Source organism: Cydia strobilella, chromosome 5 (assembly GCF_947568885.1).
Source record: "Cydia strobilella chromosome 5, ilCydStro3.1, whole genome shotgun sequence".
Lineage (NCBI taxonomy): Eukaryota > Metazoa > Arthropoda > Insecta > Lepidoptera > Tortricidae > Cydia > Cydia strobilella.
In genome coordinates, this window is record NC_086045.1 from 6,103,570 (window position 1) to 6,127,524 (window position 23,955).

At 36.5% G+C, this 23,955-nt stretch overlaps 1 protein-coding gene across 1 annotated transcript in view; it reads right to left on the reverse strand.

Annotated features, from left to right (window-relative positions):
• LOC134741376 (proton-coupled amino acid transporter-like protein pathetic) overlaps positions 1 to 5,325 on the reverse strand; it is a 45,602-nt gene extending 40,277 nt beyond the window's left edge. The window contains exon 1 of the mRNA XM_063674137.1: positions 5,199 to 5,325. The gene's annotated coding sequence lies outside the window, so the exon portion shown is untranslated. The remainder of the gene's footprint in view (positions 1 to 5,198) is intronic.
• Positions 5,326 to 23,955: the final 18,630 nt, after the last annotated feature.

The window sequence follows — 23,955 nt, forward strand, 5'->3', positions numbered from 1 at the left end:
TTCTGTTGCCGCTATAACATTAAATACTAAAAACAGAATAAAATAAATAGTTAAGTGGGGCGTACAACAAACGTGATTTTTTTGCCGTTTATTTGCGTAATGGTACGGATCCCTTCGTACGCGAGGCCGACTCGTTTTTTATTTATTTTGTTGTCGTTTTTACATTTTTCTCAGATTTTGATAAAATTTGGTGGATTTTGATAAAATGTCCTACAAAATCTTCCACTGAGTTGCGGAAAACGTATGGAATTTTCCGTAACTCAATGGGAATGTTCGTAATTTTTTTTTGTCGCAATTTTGGATTTCGTGTTTATTCCGACCAGAATAAGGAGCTTTTCAAACCTACCAATTTTATCAAAATCTGACAAAAAAATTATATATAGCACATATTACTTGGCATTGTTATAAAGATCGTATCAAAGTACAAGTAGGTGATTGATTTGACTAACGGTACCGTTACTAAGCTTATAATAAATTTAAAAGTGGAAAAATTACTGCCTTGGGTGAGATCTATTACTCCAGCGCTTTGCAAACTGAGCCACCAAGACCTCAAAAAAATGCTTCCTGCTTGTTAAAAAATTTGGTACCGTTACTAGTTCCGAGTCAAACTACGCCAGCATCTTTGCTGCAGTTATGCGGCGCGACATTGCTGCCGACTGCATTGCTGCCACAAATGTCAAAGATCTGGGCAGCAACATCGATTTTGACATAGTGACGTTAGCCGCCGCATTATTGCGGCGATTATGACGTTCAATCTGTCACTCATTTTATCAAAGAAAATTGACAAATACAACAGTGGGATAAATGCCGCAGCAGTATTGTCGCAAATGTATCCTCATGTCACCTTTACAACAGCATTTTGGAGTCCCCAAGCCAATGCGGATCAGGGGAGTTCTCATACACCTTGATTTGTTTCATAAAATCTTTCGTTGGTTGGCACGTCATCTTGGCAAATTACATCTTTGACCTCGTCGTCAGTTCATCGAACTTTGGGTGGGAGAAGAGGTAATCCCAAAACGAGTACCCAATAGGGAGGCTCAACATGATTCGTAACTCGTGACGTTGCATTGAGAACTCTGTAAGTACTTACACTAGGTACGGTATCAGCATCAAATAAGTATATACTCGTATTGTTATGACGGCCAAAAGTGGCCAAATATATCGGAACACATCTTTATTTCTGTTAAAGGTGTATTACTTTGTATTTGGCCACTTTAGTCATCACTATTTATGTGATGCTGTCTGACTACGCTACGTACAGAAAGCATTTTGTAAAGCTACCTACTTCACAAAAGTTTATTCTCTAATAAAGGGGTTAGGTAAGTATACAATTTCCATCGTATCGGCAATTGGTCACATGTACAGTCAGCTGCAGAGAAAAAGTATCCCTCCTGCATACAAACTTCTATAGTCAGAATTTTATTCTCACGGAACGAATGTAAACAAACAACTTTAATAACAAAACTTCCGTGAGACATAGACATATTAAATATATTAATGACGGGTCACTCACGTGTTTTAAGTCGAAAACGCTCGACATGTTTCACTCCGTACCGAGGAGCGTCATCAGGAGCTTGCGTCGACGGTGACGGACCGGCGCAGACTGCGGGCCGCAGCCCTCCGCGCCCGATGACTCGGCGCGGGCGCCGGTGGCGGCAGGGGGGGCGAGAAACTACCCTCGTTTACGGCATTATTGTCAAATGATGGGTTGCACACAACACTCACTACGTCATTCGCTAATGGTTCGTCCACACTGTCCACCGACGTAGTACCCAAAACAGTTTTCCAGCTCGGAGGCACTGACCAACCACAATCACGGTTAAAATTCGGATGACGACCAATTTCGATAGCCTCCCGTACTTTTCGCTGAATCACAAACTTTTCTTTCGCCAGCACAGTTACCTTATCGAAACGTATATAGTGAGTCGAATCCGAATCCAACACGTGTTCCGTCACCGCAGAACCCCGGCTCTCCCTGTTCTTCATACTACGTATGTGCTCGGACAATCTGGTGGAAATGTTTCGGCCCGTCTCTCCTATGTAGTTTTTCCCACAGGAGCAAGGAATCATGTATACACCCGGACTGTTCAAAGGCTCCCTATCCTTTGGCGAACGCAGCACCTGTCCTAGCTTCATATGAGGACGGAAAATCGTCTTAATGCAGTATCTCCGGCGTAATAAGTGTCCGATTTTATCCGTCACGCCCTTAATGTAAGGTAGGTATAGGGGCAATCTCTCTGCCGTAGTTAAACGGGGACGCGCTGATGCGTTCACAACACGATAACTCTGCCTCCAGTTATAGCCATTGCATTCCAATACCCGCCTCACGTGACCCAGCTCATGGTCCAAGTACTGTGGATCACAGAGGTTCAAGGCCCGATTAAACAGTGTTCTGGGCACAGAAGATAAGTGGCACGGATGATGGTGCGAATCTGCCCTCAGATATCGATCTGTATGTAAAGTACGGGAGGCTATCGAAATTGGTCGTCATCCGAATTTTAACCGTGATTGTGGTTGGTCAGTGCCTCCGAGCTGGAAAACTGTTTTGGGTACTACGTCGGTGGACAGTGTGGACGAACCATTAGCGAATGACGTAGTGAGTGTTGTGTGCAACCCATCATTTGACAATAATGCCGTAAACGAGGGTAGTTTCTCGCCCCCCCTGCCGCCACCGGCGCCCGCGCCGAGTCATCGGGCGCGGAGGGCTGCGGCCCGCAGTCTGCGCCGGTCCGTCACCGTCGACGCAAGCTCCTGATGACGCTCCTCGGTACGGAGTGAAACATGTCGAGCGTTTTCGACTTAAAACACGTGAGTGACCCGTCATTAATATAAACAAACAACTGTTACTGTCAGTGACACTTGCAGGCAAGTCAGGGGTTCTCAAAGTAAGGGCCCGCAGAAAAACCTAAAAATAAATGTAGGTAGAAAGAAATGACGGAGTTTTGCGGTAGCATATCCTACATAAATATGTACTTACAAAAAAACGATCAAATTGATAACCGCTATCCTTTTTTAAGGCGGTTTAAATTAAAGCCTAAAAGCGATTACGGGAGCACTCAATCACGAAGGTTAGTGAAAAATTATGTTAAGCGGCCCGCAACTTGATACCAGTGACATAGTGATACCAGTGCAATTAATAAACTACCCGATAAAAGCAGCTTTTTCTTTTCCATTAATATAAAAAATGTTTTATGTTAAAATTTAGTTTCCTTTTAACAAAGCCAATATTTCTGTAGTAGAATATAAAATAAATCTAATAAATATAGAATATATGCAGTTTTTTGTCACCGGCCACGCACCTTTGTTTATCTACATTAATTCCGTAAGAATAAAATTCAGACTTTATGCAGCGCGGTACCTTTTCTCTGCAGCTGGCTGTACTACGAGTGTATGTATTTATAGGCAATAAAGCCGGTTAGCATATCATTAGCAACGAAAACAAGCCGGCATAATAATCAGTACGTATTTGCATAATAGGTACGACGCCAATTAGGAAGGTCTTAATCATCAAGTAATCCTAATAAATTAATGATTGTCATTTCAATTCAGAAATCGCTCCGCTCATAAATATGTTTGATACAAACACAACGCATCTGCAATTTAAGGTATACATAGGTCGGCATAACATATGTTGTTTTTAATAATATTTTCATCACTTCGTACATACGATTTGACGACCGGTCTGGCTTAGTGGGTAGTGACCCTGCCTGTGAAGCCGATGGTCCTGGGTTCGAATCCCGGTAAGGGCATTTATTTTGTGTGATGAGCACAGATATTTGTTCCTGAGTCATGGGTGTTTTCTATGTATTTAAGTATTTATATATTATATATATCGTTGTCTGAGTACCCATAACACAAGCCTCCTTGGGCTTACCGTGGGACTTAGTCAATCTGTGTAAGAATGTCCTATAAAATTTATTTATTTATTTATTATACGTCGGCATCGCTTGTATTTCACCCACCAACTTCGCACATAGCCAATAGGGATCAATCTATTACATCAAGTCTAACGTTACTCCCGACTATTTAATAATTAGTAGTGGTGTTATCTATGGAATTTGTTTTATTTTTAGACTTCTACAGTGCTATCACAGCTTTTTTGAATGTGCACATTGACGAGGTATCTTTTGCTCATTTAACAAAGTATATACACAGTAGAACCTCGATAAGGCGAAATCCTAGTTAACACAAAAACAGATTTCAGTAAAATATGGTTCATATGACAATGTATGATTTAGACTCCTGACCATTATTTTGTAAGGGCATATGCAAAATTACAGTTCAGGGAGACCTGTCACTTGATTATTTTGTAATTTGATAAGTTCGAAAATTAATGATATCTTAGAATTTATTTATTTTCGCTGAACGTACATGGCCCATGGGGGTTAAATCCTCTGTCGCCTTCGTTTGATCCATATAGCATACATACTGAACGTAACACCGTGTATTTATTTGCTTATAAGCAATGTTTCCATTTTATACTCAAAACCGATTAACCAATATCCGATTAGCCTTATTTACCCTAATTTCGTTTTGATGATCAATAAGTCAAACAAAATAAACATTTGAAAAGAAGTAAAATAATTTAAAACTAATACGGGACTTAATCGCGTACAAACCGCGCGTTTATACGCGATTAAGTCCCGGATTAGTTTTAAATTATGAGTGAAAATCGTGTTAGTTTAAATCAGTAAGTAAAATAATGTTTAGTGTTTTTTTTTGAAAATTTAAACGTGTTTCGTTATAACATTGTTTTTTGTTAACGTTCATTAAAGTTTGATTTCGGTATAATATTATATTTTAGATGTTTATAGATTTTAAACAGAACTTATAAATATTACACTGCTGTGGAACTGCAAGTACCCCCAGTATAATATTATGCCAGCGTTTTGTCCAACAGGGTTATTTTTCAATTGGATATAAAATATCTACTAAGTAAAATACAAAACTGTAACATTTTTATACGAAGCGAACTTTGATTAACACAAAAACGACCTTTATAATCACTTAAAAAAACCCTAATAAAAGGTGCAAAGTACAATAGAAATTAAAGGTCCCGTATCGTTGAAAACATTACTTACTTACTTTTGTTTGTTTACTTAGGAAACCGTTGATTTAGGTATAGCCAACGGTTTCCTAAGTAAACAAACAAAAAAGACAAAACGCAACTGGCACAAATTATGCAACGAGCACATTACCTTTGTTGTTTAAGCCCTTTCGTGTATACACATCACTTTCGAAGGTTCAAAATTGCGCACAGCACTCAACGTGTTCACTCAATAGCAACCGTCACAACACTGCAAGATGTTTGCGAAACCTGCGCGAACGCAAGTCCTTGTCCAACGTGCCTGACCTCCGTCATGTATCAACCTTCCCCCTAAAACAACCGAAATCGCCCACTCAAAAGAGAGAGGGAAGGGTCACCGAAGTTGGTTGTACTTAAGTAATGATTGAACACTATCTGGCCATATGCAGGCTTCGATTGCTACGTGGTTCACTGACTTTCCCGAGTGGTGGGGAGTGATCTTATTTATCAGGAAAAGGGAAAATAATGTATGTAGGTAACCTTGATAGTGTGGGTTGCACTTGGTAAGCGAAACATATTGAATTGTCGCATTCACGCACGCCCGTCGAAGAACCTTTTACTTAAGAGGAAAGGGGACGTTCGCTTCTCCATACAAACGTAGTCCTCGTTTTCCTCTCTGGATATTGACATTATGGAAAATACTTTTACATAACTTGATATATATTAACCATAGCTATGCCCCTACGTTTGACTTTTTTAGATTTTTTTGATAATTGTAAAAAATTGGAAAAACAGATTTCATACAAATATTTTCAGTAATGTTAATATCCAGAGAGGAAAATGAGGACGACGTTTGTATGAAAAGGCGATTTCGCGCGGGTCCTCCACTTTCGTCATAATACGAAAAAAACTTGGTATTTATGAGAAATAGCCTGACCAGCGTTTGTGGACTTCCTTGCAGTTAAAAGTTTTTACCTCTACAGCAGACGGAAAGGCACATTGCATTAAAGGAAGATATCATTTTTGTATCAAGACAAATTCGGAACATCAGAGCCAAGTAGGCAAGTATATTCCGAGAGCAAAATCTCCACTCTTCTACGATCATCATTTTTTAGGGTCCCAAAGGGTAAAAACGGGACCCTATTACTAAGACCCCAAAATTTGCCTTTATAATGGTGATGAAGGAAAGACGAACAAACTGACTTATATAATTTATTCTTATAATATATTTGTGGAGCTCAGTCTCAACACTTGTACAGCGACGCCATCTTGGGTAGAAGAGAGAGTTGCCATAGATAACACTAAATGTCAAACTAAACTAGTGATGTTATTACCAACCTAACATCCCTTTCCTTAAGTTTATATTATAATTACATTGATGACCAGTCTCTTATTTAACTCATCTTTACAACATGTTATGTTAAAGTCTTTCAGTTACCTAAGTATTAACAATTAAATAATCTTCACATTTAAACATGACAGTCTGTTCCTTTAACTGGTCTCTATGGTCATTACTAAAATCAATGTATTTATGTTTATAGTTAACAATAAAATATTCTACAAATTATGATACAGTCTTTTCATTAACTGGTCTTTACAGTTACACAATTTAGTTTACATTTTATGAAATAGCTTAATTGCAAAACTACATTTACATTCAGTTGACTTAATTAAATTATATTATATCTAAATTTCCGTTATATAACGCTTTGGAGGTTTAACAACACGTCCTGATCTCGTCACTCTGTGATCAGTTATTACTGGTGCTGGAGTACCCGTCTCCTGTCTTGCCTCTGCCACTTCCATACTTCTTTCCCTTCGTGGTGAGCAAGATCGCATGGGAGACGATTGTGTCAAGTCACTATTCAAGATACTATAGTTATGAATAAGATGAATCCTATTTCTTACATAAGTTACATCATTACTAGTTTTTATCACATATGACCTATTATTACTTAACCGTTTAACAATTACAGCCTTTTCCCAAGTACTGTGTGGATTTTTCTTATAATAAACCTGGTCTCCTGGATACAAAATGGACATTGATTTAGCATTCCTATTATAATATCTAGACATATCTTCATTATTTTTAACAGCTGATTGTTTGTATTCCTTAAATGTCACAGCTTTAGGTCTGAGTTTGTTAAAGTTTACTGGTATCTTACTTCTTAATTTTCTAGACATTAATAACTCAGCCGGTGATAACATATGATTTTTAGCTGTATTTCTATACTGTAATAATGCTAAGTAAGGATCTGATCCATCTTCCTTACATTTTTTGAACATATTTTTTAAAATTTTCACAGCACTTTCAATTTGGCCATTAGAGTTTGAATGATAAGGAGCTGTTACTATATGTTCTATGTCCCATTCATATAGAAATGATTTAAATTCTGATGACTGAAAGGGAGGACCACCATCTGACACTAATGTCATAGGTATCCCATGTCTGGCAAATATTGACTTTAAATTTATTATGACATTTTGAGCCGTACTATTATTTTTTAACAATGCTGTCTCTATGTACTTTGAGTAATAATCAGTTACTACAATGTAGGTTAAGTTATCAAAGTGCATTAGATCAATGCCAACTCTTTGCCAAGGATATTTGCTAATTTCATAGTTTTTTAAGGGTTCCTTTTGATTACATGGCTTGAACTTGGCACAGGTGTCACATTGTTCCACTACATTTTTTATATCAGCAGACATGTTAGACCAATATAATGAATCTCTAGCTAATCTTAGACACTTATTTATCCCTTGATGACCTTCATGCAATTTATTTAATATTTCTTTTTGCATGGACTTTGGAACAATTAAATTTGACCCTTTGAACAATAAATCTCCTATGACATGAATTTCACCCTGCATGTTCCAATATGGCTTCACTAATAAATTGATTTTATCTTTACTACTTGGCCAACCTTCAAAATAATATTTTTTTAACAATTGAAGGGTTTCGTCATCAATGGTTGCCTGTTTTAATTTATTTTTGTACTCTTGACTGATCGCTAAATTTGACTCGACTAAATTGACATGGTAAGACATATCAGATTCATTTTCTGGAATAAAATGGTCTTTCATAGCTGCTCTAGACAAAGTATCAGATATATACATTTCTTTGCCAGGTATGTGAATAACTTCTAAATCATACTTCTGTAAAGTTAGCATCATACGCTGCAGTCTTGCTGGTACCTCATGCAAAGGCTTTTTAAACAGATAAACCAATGGTTTATGATCCGTGTGCACAATGACTTTACGTCCATAGACATATTGATTGAATTTACAACATCCGAACTGAATTGCAAATAGCTCTTTTTCAATTTGTGCAAAATTTTCTTGTGACTTAGTGTTTTTGAACTGTATGCAATTGGCTTATTATTCTGTAAAATTACAGCACCTATCGCTGACTTTGACGAGTCTACTGATAGAATCAGTGGCAAATTTACATCATAGTGTGCTAAAACTGGCGTGTTACATATTATTTCCTTTAATTCACAATATTCTTTTTCATAGTTACTGTCCCACTGCCAGGGCACGTCTTTTTTTAACAAAGTTCTCATGAGAGTGGTCTTTGCTGACAAATTATCAATGAAACATCCTACAAAATTTACCATCCCGAGAAATCTTTGTAATTCTTTAAGATTACTGGGACTTTGCATCTCTTTGATCGCCTTGACTCTTTCTTGACTGACTTTGACACCATCTCGGTTAAAAATATATCCTAAAAATTCTACCTCCGACACTCCAAATTTGCATTTCGACTTATTTAATTTTAAATTGACTTGTCTAGCCCTATCTAGCACTTTTTTAAGTCGTTGATTATGAATCTCTGGGGTCTCACCATAAACTAAAAAATCATCTACAAAAATGAGAACGCCCTCTATGTCACCAAATAACTCATTAATGACTCTATAAAAAATCTCTGTTGATGCATTTATGCCAAAAGGTAATCTAAGATATTTATATCTACCAAAGGGAGTTTGGAATGTGCAAAGTTCAGAACTCTCCTCATCAAGTTTCAAAGACCAAAAACCTGAGAACGCATCCAGATGTGAAAAACAAGTAGCACCTTTCAATTGCGACCTAATCTCATCAATATTTTTTAATGGATAATGTTCTCTCATAATATTTTTATTCAAATTTCTAGGATCTAGACATATTCTAAGCTGACCTGTTGACTTGACGGTGACCACTACAGAGTTGACCCATGCCGTTGGCTTGGTGACTTTTTCAATGACTTTCATGCTCTCCATGCGATCCAGCTCATCCCGTAGGTCCTTCAGTAGCGCAAATGGTACCTTCCTCGGAGGATCAATGCATGGCACAGCATCAGACTTCAGTTTCAGATGGCAGACAGGAGGTAGACACCCCAGACCCTGAAAAACATCATTATATTGTGTAAGAATTTGACAATTATTTTTTTCTATTACTTCCTCAGTTAGCTGATAAACACGTTTGACTATACCAATTCGATCACATGTATCTAGACCTAAAATGGTTTCACCATTTACAGTTGTCACTGCAAAGGTTATTTTCTCTACTCTGTTATTGAAATGACATTCCAATTCTGTTTCCCCTATTATTGGAAGTTCACACCTATATGCCTTAGCAGTAAGAGTGGTTTCAACTATATTGTTGAGCCCTAAAGTTTTGTAAGTTTGTAACGACATCAAATCAAGCTCGGCCCCAGTGTCTAAAAGGCAATTTATATCTCGACCATTGACATTGACATTTAAGTACCAAGACTTTTTATTTCTGTTTTTGTTCTGTACTTGCCCCACAAATAACCTCTCAGCGCAGTAAGCATTATCATCATCGAGGTTTTCTAGCTCTAATTGTCTTACATTTTTATTTTTAAAACAGAATTTTGCAAAGTGACCATAAGAGTTACATGACCTGCATTGTACGTTGACTGCTGGACACTTGAAGCGATGCACCTGCCCACAGCGCGTGCATGTAGACTGCTGACCTCTCTGCCATGGCCTCGACGGAGCTGACTGGTAGTGTGGTCGACCCGATGACTGATATTCTGATGTTGACTGATTTCTTGACGTTGACTGATTTCTTGATGCTGACTGACTTCTTGACGGTGACTGACTTGACGTTGAGTATCTTGACTTTGATCTGTGATGACTGTTACTGCGGTTGTTGCTTCTGCCCCTCAGTTGCAACACATTCTGTGTGCCGGTGCTCTCCTGTACTATTCTGTCCGAATCTTGTTGAGCCGCAATGACAGCTTTTGCAAGCTCACGCATCCTAGCATATGACAAATTGGGCTCTTGTAACAACCTTTGTCGAACATGTGACAGCTCAGAACTCATGTTTGCAATAAAAATATCCCTGATAAGAGACTCTCTCAGCTCTTTAAATTCACAATCTTTGCTCTTGTTCTCTAAATCAGTTAGGAAATCATCGATGTTTTCAGATTTACTCTGCTTCCGTGTGAAAAACATATAACGTGTCATGGTAAGATTTTTTTGAGGTTCAAAATGAGTGTCAAATTTCTTTTTGATTTCCTTTAATTGGCATTTGTCGAAGTCTACGTTGAAAGAATTAAAGATTTCCAAACCTTTAACGCCCATGGAGTGCAGCATGATTGCAATTTTTCTTTTGTCGTCCGCCTTGTCAAGTCCCGATGCCAATAAATATATGTCAAACCGCTGCCACCACCTCTTCCATTCTTCCGCATTATTATTTGTGGTGTCCGACGAAATCATGAGCTTCGGTAAAGATGTACCAAGTCCATGCGACTTGATTCCGACATCTTCACTTCCCTCCGCCATTTCCGTTGTTGGAGGTGCAAGTTCGGCGCGTGTGACTTTTTCTTGTTTCCGTTTGACTTCTGTCTGATCTTCTGAGTCACTCATCACGACACTTCTGACACCATGTTATAATGGTGATGAAGGAAAGACGAACAAACTGACTTATATAATTTATTCTTATAATATATTTGTGGAGCTCAGTCTCAACACTTGTACAGCGACGCCATCTTGGGTAGAAGAGAGAGTTGCCATAGATAACACTAAATGTCAAACTAAACTAGTGATGTTATTACCAACCTAACAGTACCTACAAAACTTCACCTTAACTAGCATTCAATCATAATTCAATAATTAATATTACTTGTATAATGGGATTCATAGGCATATTCAACATTAAATATTTGGAATAAGTTTTAGTATAATCTTTATAATACAAATTATTTCATAATATAAGGCGAAGTTGGGAACGGGTGGAAAAGATAGGTTATTTTGTAATTTTATTTTTTCTACTTTCATGCCATTTTTACGCAGCTTATTTTATTGTGGATTCAATGGATACCTATCTATTTCTTGGTAAAATTATATTTTTTATATTTTACTTGGGCAAAGTTAGGTACCAACGGCGAACTTAGGGTTCCTTACGGTAAGTACTTTTGACAACCCTGATTTTCAATGAATTAAAGAATAAGAATAAAGAATAAAGATCATTTATTTCAGCAAAAGGTTACAGACATTCCAGGGGTCTCCGCACTAGGCAGTGCCTGTATCGCGGGGAACCAATTATAATTTAAATATCAGACTTTGTTACAATTACAACTACAAACTAAGGCTTAATCTAGACACAATATTAAAACTAAATTTTGTTAAATATGGCTTCTGTCTCGGCATAATTTTGTGAGTGCAGCAGTTTGAAAAGCAGTTTTTTCGCTTCCATTTGTGTGCAATCCCTGAGGTTACATAGTTTATTTATAGCATTGTATGTAGACGCCCTGCTGCGTTCCCCAAAACGTTTGCCAAAAGCTGAATTTACTCTTGGAACGGGTAAATTGAAGACGCGTTTTTGTGATAATATATACTCCTTTGATACTTTAGACGATTTATGTGTTTGTAAGCAAATTTTGTGTATAAACAGTTGACGAACAGATAGAACTTTAGCCTGAGCAAAGAGATCAGCAGTTGGAAAACGAAAAGGTTTTTTGAACATTACTTTCAAGACTGAACGCTGCGCTCTTTCAATTTCTAACATGGTAGTCTTTGCTGCACTGCCCCACACTGCAATGCAGTAACAGATTATTGACTGGCACAGTGCGACGTAGACCAGTTTCAGCAAAGATTCATCTGCAGAATGACGAAGTTTCTTAAATATATAAATAGATTTTCTAATTCTACCAGAGAGTTTGTGAATGTGATGTTTAAAATTTAAGTTTTCATCAACAAACAGGCCAAGGTATTTTATTTTATAATGAATTGCAACAGCATTATGGGCACTTTTGCACCGGAAGCGACAAGGAATGGGTTTGACTAATGCCTAGTTACTATTATGTAATAATTTATAAAAAAAATATTTTGCTTAAAATTTCGTTTTTTCTTTGCAAGTGTGATGAAAAACGAATATTGCATACTCGGGACTTTAATTCCCTCAAGCCTGCACTCACTTACCCCTCACGTTGGACAACGTACTATTGTACTCATATTAATTTCTTATCTTTTATTTTCCTTATTAATTTATAAGAATGTTTTGGAACAATACCGAAGAAAATATTTATCAACGAACCTGGAATCACAGTCATTGTTTAATTATGAGGGAAACCTCACTATCCGGCATCTGGCGTAGACATTGAGACGCTATCAACGTATACAAGACCTGTCTTGCTCGCACGCTACCGCGTATACCAGAGAATGACAGAGAAAACGTAGTTATCGAGCGTCCATCCACTGATTGCCAATTACGCAGTTTTATGCAGAAAAGTGCCTTACCTACTTTACCGTCAATAGGACGGGAAATAATTTCCGACCACCTATTTTTATAGTAGAATCGTTCTTATTTTTCAGAAAATAAGAATATTGATAAACATACTTCTTTGAATTTTTAAGATAGATCTGTCATTAAAGTTTTTAATAGTTAAACTTTTAACATATCAAATAAGAAACTATAATAGATGTCATATATTAAAGAAAAAGTGACGAAGCCCTCCAGTGGTGAAGGCCGGATTCGAACCGGCGTCTTTAGCTATCGCGGCTAACGCCATGAAACCCTAGGCCACCCCGCCACCACTAGGGGTTCATGGCGTTAGCCGCGATAGCTAAAGACGCCGGTTCGAATCCGGCCTTCACCACTGGAGGGCTTCGTCACTTTTTCTTTCATATATGACATCTATTACAGTTTTTTAATTTATATATAGTAGTGTGACTACTTAAAAAAACACAAATCAAAATATTTAATAAAATAATTTGATTTGTTCCCAAACTTGTTCATATCAAATAAGGTTCAGGTGCGAGTCAATATAGTGAATTTATGATAAAAAGTGCATATATAAAAAAAAACATCAATTTAAAACACATGACACATAAACAAATTTGGTTGTTAGTCTGTTTTTAGGATTCCGTACCCAAAGGGTAAAAACGGGACCCTATTACTAAGACCTCTGTCCGTCTGTCTGTCTGTCACCAGGCTGTATCTCATGAACCGTGATAGCTAGAGTTGAAATTTTCATTAAAGATGTATTTCTGTTGCCGATATAACAACAAATACTAAAAAGTACGGAACCCTCGGTGGGTGAGTCCGACTCGCACTTGTCCGGTTTATTTTTAGATTCTATAATAGTATTTTTTATTAGAAATACTTGAAATCTAATTGTTAACTGATAAATTTTGATGATTGATAATAAGGATAATAGTATCTTGAACATCACAAAATTTATATTATGATAATCAACATTTAGTCACGTTTTCATTTATCCTACCGTAGGCGTACGCACGCTATTATACTTATACGTGAGAAATGTCCACACCGGCATTATGAGGCTTTTCTTATAATAACATTGATGCCCACAGCTCTGTTTGATTGCCGAAATTGTCCTTCCTCATTTCTAAATAGTTAAAAGTGGCCTTTTGTAGACAAAAAAATCTGATAGTTCACATTGCAGTGATAATAAAATAGAACTTAGATAATTTTTTGATTCCTAGAATTACTAATTTTGTTAGAATTACTAGGTTTCCTCACAATGTTTTCCTTCACCGAAAAGCTAGTGGTAAATATAAAATAATATTCCGTAGGTACATAATTTCCAAAAATATTGGTACGAGCCAGGATTTGAACTCGCGACCTCCGGATTGAAAGTCGGATGTGAGATCCAGTCGGCAACCACCGCTTTTTTAATAAAAAAAAATAATGCTTGGAGCTTTTGAAAGGAAAGGAATGAAAATAAATCTAAGTAAAACGAAAGTAATGGTATTTGAAAAGGAAGAATACATGACAAACTGTGAAATTTTGATTGGTCAAGAAAGAGTAGAACAAGTGAAAGAGTTTGTGTAACTGGGAACCTTGTTCACTATGGACGGTAAGCATGACAAAGATATTGAAAGGAGAGTGAATGCTGAAAATCGCGTTGGTGCCTACACTTATGTATGGTAGCGAAAGTTGGGTATGGCAGAAGAGGCATCAGAGCCAAGTGAATGCAGTGGAAATGAGAGCGTTGAGAAGTGTGTGTGATGTGAGATTACAAGACAGAATTAGGAACAGTGTGATAAGGGAAAAGTGTGGAGTGAACGAAGATGTAGTGACAAAAATTGAGAAAGGTATGTTGAGATGGTTTGGACACGTGGAAAGTGAGTGAAAGAAGGCTAACAAAGAGAGTGTGTAAGGGAGAGGTATAAACGGGAGTTGAAGGGGCAAACCTGGGCGGACCTTCTCTGATCAGATCGGGGAAATCCTGAAGAAAGGCCAGGTCAAGAGCACCCTAAACCGGCGAGCGTGTATGAGGAATGTTATGAAAGTGAAGGAAGCGAAAGAGGTATGTCAGGATCGTAGCAAGTGGAAATCCGTGGTCTCTGCCTACCCCTCCGGGAAATAGGCGTGATTATATGTGTGTATGTATGTGTATGTAAAAAAAATGTTTCATATGTTTCTACATTTTTACTTAGTTTCACTCCTTACGTTTTAGAATGATTTAAAGTAGTTTTTTGTGCAACAAGAGAGGAAAGTTTGTTTTTCTTGCGAGTATTTATTTTAAGTCCCGAGAAAGCGAAAGATTGTATAATTGAATCACGAGCGAAGCGAGTGATTTTAAGTTACAATCTTGAGCGTAGCGAGGGAATCAAAAACACGAGGATGTAAAATAACTTTGCTCTCGTGTTGCACACATAATTTTTCACCTCAGTAGTGAGAACATATTAAAGGTTAAAATGTATTTCGAATTACACAGAAAATACAGATACAGAAATAATACAGAGAAAAAAAAAAACAAAAACAAAAACAATTGTAATAAAAGTATGAAGTGGCAGTTCATGGCCTTCACTAAATTAAAAAGCTATACTTTGTTTCACTCCCTGGAGTGAGGAAAGTCGCACTTTCTTCACTCCAGAGAGTGACGAAAGAAGGCTTGTTCGAGCTGCTGAGGTGAAACAAAAAAAATTGCGTGATTTTTTCAAATCGTTCAAATCTTGTGCTTAATCAAGTTGGTTCGTTGCCGTGTCTTATGTATTCTCATTAGCAGTCAATAAAAATGTGTAATAATACTCCGTATTACGATAAAGAAACCTGTAATTTTAAAGGTCCCAAATTGACAAAATGTCATTACCACGATCGAAATTTTACCAATGAGCTAAATAAAAGTCAAATTAGCTGTACGTTTCGGTTTAAATCATCTAAGTTTTATGCTTCTATTTTCATATCGAATATTTAAAAAAAACCTAGTCGTTAAAATCTTAATACTATGGTTTACTGGTAAAAAAGTACCTATACCTCGTTTTTTTAGCATTAGAAAAATACTACGCGATTTTGACGTGTTTCTTTTGAAAAATAAATCATTTTCTATTTAATGCTAACAAAACGAGGTATGTAGTTAAAGCAGATGTCTTCTTTCAATGTGACATTTAGGTACCTTTTAAATGAAAGAAAATATTTTAAGGAAGCTCTTTGACACTTCAGATTGTCTCAAAAAGCCCTTTTAAAAAACCTACCTATTTACTTGTTTACGCCAAGTTAAAAATCTTGGCAGCTCCTTAAATAGAAAAACATCTTTCACTAAGAAATTAGGCTTTTACAAATACTATAGGTACTTTCAGTCGCTTTAGCAATTTAGTATTGTTTATAAAGTACTTAGGCAAATAAAATGGAAATGTAGTTAGTTCCAACTCGGTTCCTTCTCGCTTCGGCTCAGTATCGAAAATAAATGATTCAGCGCAACGAAATCATCGCAATCTGTCTCAAATTCGAACATTTATTTAGCATATTAGCTACAAGAGTTTTCTTACATGTCAAGATGCTAGATGCAGGTACCTACAAGCAATAAAAATAAATCATCAACAATTATGAAAAGTATTAAATATTTATTATTCAAAATCATCATTTAAAAGTCCCTTAATTAATTATGTGTAATAAATTAATATATGTGTTACATAATTGTTTACTTAACAATCAATTTGGTTATAACAGTCAATCTTTCATACTCTAAAAATTAAACTAAATTACAATAAATTAAATCAAATATACAATTATACATCACAACAACAAATTATGAAATACATATTAAATATCAATTTAATGAATTATTATTGTTAAATATCTTATTAAAGCCACTTTAGGCTCCAGCCGAGCAGGCCGGGCAGGCGAATTTGGGAAGCGTAGGTATAAAGAAAACCTTCCAAGATTTTCTTAATACGCTTCCCAAACTCGCACAAAGCTTCAGGTTTATGCTTGATGACAATAATATAATACTCTTCTTTTCTTTAAGTCACAACGGGATTAGGTATAAAGGATGACTCACACTAAATCGTGCCGGGACCGGGCCGGAGCTTCCGGCGCTTCGTTTTCTATGGAGAGCACCACGTGATCACCGATCAGCCGTCATAGAAAATGACGTGTCGGACGCCTCGGCCCAGGCCCGGCCCGGTCTAGCGTCACTAGCGTGAGTCATCCTTAAAAGGTATTTATTATATTGTATAGAATAAGTATTTTTATCATATGGGATTATATATCCTATCCTGCTGTTAGAGCGAGTGCAAAAGGCGTTTCTACGCTCCCTCTACAAAAAAATGTACGGATATTAAATTTACCCATTTTTATACCCAACAAATTTTTTGCAGGGTACATTAGGTTTTAGCTCACTTGAGGTGAGGCGAAATTACAGACTGTGTACTTTAGCCAGTAGAATTTTACGTGGGGATTCTGACTGCCCCGAACTACGAGTAGTAGCTCAGTTGCTGCGTCTATATGTTCCCTCACCGACTAGATTTCTGTTTCGACCGCGTTGTCGCCATTTGTTAGCGCTGCCACCAGTACGAACTGTGTCCCGCCGTAAATCACCGCTTGTTCAAGCCTTGCACCTGCTAAACTCGCTCCCCGAATCAGCACCAAACTGTGATGTGTTTGCGAGTGGATGGTTGGACGTGTGTTATGAATGCTTGAAGTTCTGCGAGACTAGGAATGAACGGCCTTCTTCTGTTATATGTTAACTTTGATTTGTGTACTATGTGTATGAAATGTCTATTGGTTTCACAGTGCTTTGGATCACTGTTATGCTGTGAAATGTAATGAATAAAAAATAAAATAAAAATATATCAAATATTAAGGTTACTAAAATGTGGGGATTTAGATTGAACTAGTGGGTACTTTATACATCAATTCTATGAAAATAACAAACAGATAAATCACTAAAATCCAATTTATAGGACTAACATTATGAAAGTCATTGACTATCACGTTTCGACTTCAATGAAGAGCAATATAACGTAGGACCGACCATACTCCTTTTACTACTCTGTTATGTGATGTCATAAATAATCACATTAAGTATCATACAAATGTTATATGAAATATCAAGATTACTATTATTTATAACAGTAAAATTTGTTATCATTAATATGATAAGGAATTCGAATTATAGATTACATTTTATTGATTTGGTTGCCAATAATTTGAAAAGTTTCATATTTTAAACTACTACTTACATCACTCACTGTGTAAAAGTGTGTGTAAAAGTCGAGAACCAAATTTTGATGAGAGATGAGAGATATAAATTGATAATTGATATAGACGGTAGAATAGCACTGATAGCAGTGATTTTGTTGAAGCAAAATGAAGAAATAAAAAAAATGCATTACTATACTAAACATTATAGTGAATAGTCATTGGTTTTGTGGCTAAAAGACGATCTTTTTCACGTTGAGTATCCAAAATAACAGAAATAAATAAAAAATACTGAAAAATTAATACATCTGTATAAGTTTATGGAAAAAAATACGTTCGTAGATTAGTACCCAAAAAAGTGTTTATTGAATGTGTGTTAGGTACCAACTTTGTGAGGAAATTGTTGTTAACTGAAAATGTTTTTTTTTTTTTGTACATTACCTTTTGCTAAAAAGGTATACATTGCAAATGGGGCGCAAGTGACGCCCTTCTTGAAAAACACTCACGTGTTTTGGCGTAAGGCGTAACGGACATCCTATTATCATAAATAAACATTGTATTATAAGTTCTACCAATCAGTTTAAAAAAGCTCAGAAAGCTAAGGACAAGCCATGAACAGGCATCATTATTTAAAATAAAGGTGATTTTCTTTCTCAAAACAAAAGTGTTTTTTGGCTCTCCTGAAAAATCGTGTAATGTCCGAGTTTCTTATCTATTACAGTAATAACATATAGTTATCTCTGAACACCACATTTTCCGTCTTGCCCCAAGGTTCATCTTGACCCGGTCTCCCCTACTTTTAAGTTATGAACTTGTTGGTAAACTTAATACTCGTATATTTCGCTTTGTTTTGTTTCATATTTTAGAAACAAATTACGCAACGAGTAGGTAAAATGCCAATCAAAAACTCAAACACCTTCCTAGCGTTGTTCCGCCTTTTTGCCACGGCTCAAGGGTTTGCAGCGCTTTCTACGACTTTTTACTAAGAAAAGAATATTTTTTGCAATAGGTAACTTAAAAACAACTGAACCGATCATGATCGCTATTGTTTTCATTAAAAGTTATTAAGCTTTTGCTTCACGATTTTATTTTCATTTTATTGGGCCCGTGGTGCAAAAGTTAGAGGGGGGGGGGGACATATTTTTTCTCTTTCATAGAATTTAAGTCATAAATAAATAACCGTAACCGTTTATTCAAGTTTCCAATAATCGGTTATGAATTTTTGTCAAAATAACCGATTATTTCGGTTACGGTTATAACCGATTTGCTTTCCCTAATGTCGTATCGTCACCGAATTTCATCCTAGTGAAGGCCTTTGTTAATTCATGTTACCAGTAACCAGATTATCGTTTCGCACAGGGAGGCCAATTCTAACTTACAGTTTGATATCAAAATTATATCTATATGATGTCCTATATTTCGCCCGTGCTTCTCGCTCGCGCCAATACATGTATATACAAGTAGGTACGAGCAAAATGCATTTGAGAATGATCACTAAATGACATCATTCAGATATCATTTTGATGTCAAAATGTACGTTCGGATTGGCCTCAGGGACTGACTCATTTACGGGTTACCTGCTGCTCGCGAGTCGCGAGGCGTGAAGTGTGACTCATTGTTGTGACAGCCATGACCCGAATCACTCGCAGTACCTACATAAAGTTACGCAGCGTCTTACGTAAGCGAACAACTCGCAAATGCGAAGAGAAGCGGCGCGGCGCGGCGGGCCCACGGCGTTCGCGTTCGCATAGTAGGACACTTCTATAGGTATCAAAGGATTGCTTCACCCCGCGCCGCATCGCTTCGCGTTCGCGTGTTGTTCGCATCGTAGTACGCTGCGTTAGTTGACCCTTGTAAAATTAGATAACTCTAAACTGTACTCAGTATACATTTCATTCTATGACGTACGCGTTTTTTTTTTATTAGTGTCATTTTGTATGGAATTTTGATTTTCCAAAACGTCCCGCTTGGCGCGCTGTTCGAATCCCATACAAAAATAGACATACCGTAAACGCGAACGCACGTCACGCTATCGAATGAAATTAACACTAGGGGTTCTGGAAGTTGACCCCTAACGTATACTTTTACATATGTTTACGAGAAAATGGTGACCATGGTATCTATCACTGACACAAACACAAGTCGAAACAGGCCCGTCGAATGGGTTTGGCCGGTCGAAATAATTACCAGATGGCGCAAGCATAGCTTGCCCCGTCAATCCCTAGAATTGTGTCAAATTTTTGTTTTTAGGGTTCCGTACCTCAAAAGAAAAGAACGGAACCCTTATAGGATCACTCGTGTGTCTGTCTGTCTGCCTGTCTGTCCGTCTGTCACAGCCTATTTTCTCCGAAACTACTGGACCAATGAAGTTGAAATTTGATACACATATGGAAGTATGTGACCCAAAGACGGACATGTAACGTAAACAAATGATTTTTTAAATATGGGGGCCACTTTTGTGATGTAAATGTCAAAATTAAAAAATTAAGTTTTTTAAACTATATCGTATACATATCAAATGAAAGAGCTCGTTGTGAGAATCTGAAATATATATATATTTTTGTAATTTGTTCGAACGTGAATTCTATTTCATCTTTCGACTTGACACCCATTTAGAATTATCTATACAAGAATTTCTCCGAAATTAACTATTTAGTGAACTTGCCTAATTTTGTACTTTCTACTCTTTTTTATTAGATTAAAATCTATTAAGTAAACGATACCAAAGGACGAAAAAATGTAAGAATCCAAACAGAACAGAAACGATGTGCCTTCAAAGATTTGAAACTTGTTTGCAAAGTATATTTAAAAAAACTAATACCTACAAAGATCAAAGGACCTAGGTACCTTTGTTATCTGTGTTTATTTTAGTATTTCAACATAATAAATTGTGGCAAAGATATATAGTGATAAATCGTGTAGAAAATCCCAAAAATAGACACGATAAATTAAACATAAATGTCCTGACAGGTAATCTGTATTATTTCGAACTCAGTCAGTGCCAAGACTTTGCAAACAGTTATTATCAGGCGTTAGGCAATTTCACTGTAGACTTCTTAGAGGTTGGATGTTCTCAATTAGGTAGTCTAATACTAAAATACACACTTATTTAGGTAAGCTAAATTTGGGTACGAATTAATTTGAACGACAATTCACTCTTAGCCGAGACTAAAATATTTATTCCTACGGAGTACCTATCATAATTTGAGGATAAAATTCTAAATAATTGTAATGGAGTTGGCAAATGTTTGCATAGATGGCGTCAGCATAACTTGCCCCTTTCTCTAGTTTGGTCTATGAGATTTGGCTTAAAGGGCTGGAATCCAGGCTATAAAATTCGAAAAAAAAAAGAAGAAATTGACAAAATTCTAGGGGTTGACAGTGCAAGCTATGCTGGGTCCATCTGTAAAATACTTCCTTATGCCCAATGCTTTATAGGTATGCCTTTGTCTTATGCCTTTGATAGGAAGCTTAAGGGTGCCCGGCGAGCTCGATTCTCCTTACAAACGTAGTTCTTACGTAGTTAACTCTTATTTTAAAACGACTAGCTAGATTGTTCTGAAACTTTGTACTTACAATAGGATAAGGTATATCTATGTATGTAATTAGTTTATGTAGCTTCAGATACCATAGTTGAAAAAAAAAGCGAATTTATGTTTCTCATACAAAACTTGTTTTTGCTATATTTCGTTTGTTTTATAAACTGGCGCTATATAAACTTATTACAGACCTAGATATACCTCATGTCATTGTATGTGCAAAGTTTCATTACAATCCAACATGTAGTTTTAAAATGAGAGCGGAACTACGTTTGTATGGGAAGGTGCAATTCGGCCGAGCTTGCCGGGGACTCTTAATATCACGATACGTAAGTACTGTTTCTCGCTGGATGCATAATGTTCCCTTTTAGCTCGTTTAAAGGATTATTAAATCACCTAGGCCCACTTGCACCATTCCACTAACCCGGGGTTAACCGGTTAAACCTGGAGTTACCATGGTTACCAGTAAAATTTGACACTGGGTTAACGGTTTACCGCTAAACCTTGGGTTAGTGGGATGGTGTAAGTAGGCCCTAGTCATTCGAAACAGTTATAAGTAGGTACTACTCGGAACTAGCACCATTACAAGCGAAGAAGAGCTGCAAAACGATGCGAAAGGACCAAAAACAGTAAAGGATGTTCTTCAAAAATTATTTATTATCACATTTTAACAATCGTTCACTTAGTTCTCTGAGAAATAGGTAATTACAATTAACTTTGTAACAGAAACATTCAAACGCGTATTTAGACTTTAGAAGCATTATAGGGTATTTGACTACTAGTCAAATCAAAACGATATGCTACTATGGAATTTATATAACTATAACAGTCCGTTAACTCTCAGAATGACATTCGTTTTTCGGGTAAAATCGGACGTAATCGCGTAATAGAAAATGACAGTGTCTTACTGGTTTAGTTGCAATCCAACACCCAAAGAGAGTCGTCTTTTCACCCTTAAACTATATAGAGTAGTTAATACCACCAATAACTAGTAGGTAAATATTTAATTTGATATTTTTCGGCAATTATTTTAATGGGGACTAATCTCAAAAAGGGTATTTCTGTAAATGGTCAATCACGAGAAATCTTATATAAAGTATATACATATTTTTGAAAAGAAGCGGGAATTAAAAAAAAGTGATAATTGTAAATATTTTAATAAAATTCAAGACCGGGTGATAGAAGTAACAGGAATTTCAAAAAATACATTAAGAAAAATATTAAGCGAAGCCGACCAAAAGCCTCCATCCATGCCCATTGAAACGCCACAGAAAAAGAGACCGAAAAAGGACTGTGTTATATCTGGATAGTTTTGATTACGGTGTAATCTGGAGGATGGTATATGATTTCCATAATAGATTCAAAGATCTCCCAAATTTGAAAAATTGTATAATTTTACCATATGAATTGAAAGGTGTGACTGGTATTAACAACTCTATTTTCCGACAGAAGTAGTAAATGACGGTGTGACGTTCTGATTTCAAATTATCCCGGACGAATTTCAAATTCTGATTCTATTTTATTTAGATTGTGACAAAAAAGTCAAATCGCAATATAGTCATCATCATCAACCGAATATTAAGCATAATGTCATTATAAATTAGGGCTTATTTTACATTGAGACAATATGTATCCTTAACTTTTTTCGGTAAGTTTAAAACTTTTTGTGAGTTAATAAGAAAGCAGAACAGCAGTATCACCTTCGGGTGTTCCCGCCGATACCCGATGTATCTTTCTAAAATCCGAAGGTCATTCTCAGAGTTAACGGACTGTACTATTTATATAACTCTTTATAGTTATAAACGGGTTTTAAAATAGATATTGTGTCTAAAGATGACTGCTGTCTATACGTTTCTCTATTAATCTTCTGGTGCTTTCTTTGTTGCATGGTGTAAAATAAGTTATTTTAAATACAGTCAAATACCCTATTGACAATTAAGACCTGATAACTATAATACATAAAAAAGACTAAGTTAAAGCAAGGTCATATATGGACTTATATCATTTTTAGGACAGTGTGTCGCCAATGACAGGAGCAGAGTTATTTATCTTAATATTTAATACAAAACAGTCGCGTTATACGGACTGACGACAAGTTTTCCTCAATAACAAGAAGCTTCTCATAGAAACTTCTACTGCGGGTCTCTATTGTTTCCCATAAAGTTTTAAGTCATAATGTATTGTTTGTCCGCATTTTCGTTAGTCATGTAACTCCTCTGGAGTTGCAGGCGTACATAGGGTACGGAGACTGCTTAACATCAGGCGGGCCGTATGCTTGTTTGCCACCGACGTAGTATAAAAAAAGTCATAATTTGGTTTTTCTCAGAAATGCGTAACTTTTCTGGATTGCCATAAAACAAACCTATTTATACGATGACCTTACGAAAATCCTGAAAAGTTAATGGTTTCAGAATGATGACTAATGATAATCTGACAATCATGATTTACATTACGACTTTCAATAATTATGATTATGTCAAACAAAGGGATCCGTTC